Genomic DNA, 1452 nt, shown 5'->3' on the forward strand with positions numbered 1-1452 from the left:
CGGAGCCGCCCACGCCCGTCGGCGGTTGGGGGCGCCCCACCCAGCCTCTCCCATCAGCCTCCCTGGCGCCGTCTGCATACCTTTCCCGCTTGCTAGGCACCCGTAGAGGAAGGCCGGCCAGGGACCACAGGTCTAGCCACGGGCTAGGCGGCCGTGAGCTAGGGCCGGCGCGGGACACCAGGTCTACCCCGGGGCCAGCGGGACACCAGGTCTACCCCGGGCCCTGGGACACCAGGTCTACCCCGCCGCCCGGGACAACAGGTCTATCCCCCGGGGCGGGCGGGACACCAGGTCTACCCCGGGGACATGGACACCAGGTCTACCCCGGGGCCCGGGACACCAGGTCTACCCCGGGGCCTTGGACACCAGGTCTACCCCGGGGCCCGGGACACCAGGTCTACCCCGGGCCCTGGGACACCAGGTCTACCCCGCCGCCCGGGACAACAGGTCTACCCCGGGGCCTTGGACACCAGGTCTACCCAGGGTATTAGGACACCAGGTCTACCCCGGGCCCTGGGACACCAGGTCTACCCCGCCGCCCGGGACACCAGGTCTACCCCGGGGACTTGGACACCAGGTCTACCCCGCCGCCCGGGACACCAGGTCTACCCCGGGTCCCGGGACACCAGGTCTACCCCGCCGCCCGGGACACCAGGTCTACCCCGGGGCCTTGGACACCAGGTCTACCCCGGGGACTTGGACACCAGGTCTACCCCGCCGCCCGGGACACCAGGTCTACCCCGGGCCCTGGGACACCAGGTCTACCCCGCCGCCCGGGACACCAGGTCTACCCCGGGCCCTGGGACACCAGGTCTACCCCGGGGCCAGCGGGACACCAGGTCTACCCCGGGTCCTGGGACACCAGGTCTACCCCGCCGCCCGGGACACCAGGTCTACCCCGGGCCCTGGGACACCAGGTCTACCCCGCCGCCCGGGACACCAGGTCTACCCCGGGCCCTGGGACACCAGGTCTACCCCGGGGACTTGGACACCAGGTCTACCCCGGGTCCTGGGACACCAGGTCTACCCCGCCGCCCGGGACACCAGGTCTACCCCGGGGACTTGGACACCAGGTCTACCCCGGGTCCTGGGACACCAGGTCTACCCCGCCGCCTGGGACACCAGGTCTACCCCGGGGACTTGGACACCAGGTCTACCCCGGGTCCTGGGACACCAGGTCTACCCCGCCGCCCGGGACACCAGGTCTACCCCGGGGCCTTGGACACCAGGTCTACCCCAGAGCCCGGGGACACCAGGTCTACCCCGGGTCTTAGGACACCAGGTCTACCCCTGGGCCTTGGACACCAGGTCTACCCCGGATGCGGCGGGGACAGCAGGTCTACCCCTTGCCCTGGGCTGCCGTAGCCGAAGTCCGGCGGGGACAGCAGGTCTACCCCCTTGCCCTGGGCTGCCGTAGCCTAAGTCCGGCGTGGACAGCAGGTCTACCCCGAG

This window comes from Melospiza georgiana, chromosome 30 (assembly GCF_028018845.1).
Source record: "Melospiza georgiana isolate bMelGeo1 chromosome 30, bMelGeo1.pri, whole genome shotgun sequence".
Lineage (NCBI taxonomy): Eukaryota > Metazoa > Chordata > Aves > Passeriformes > Passerellidae > Melospiza > Melospiza georgiana.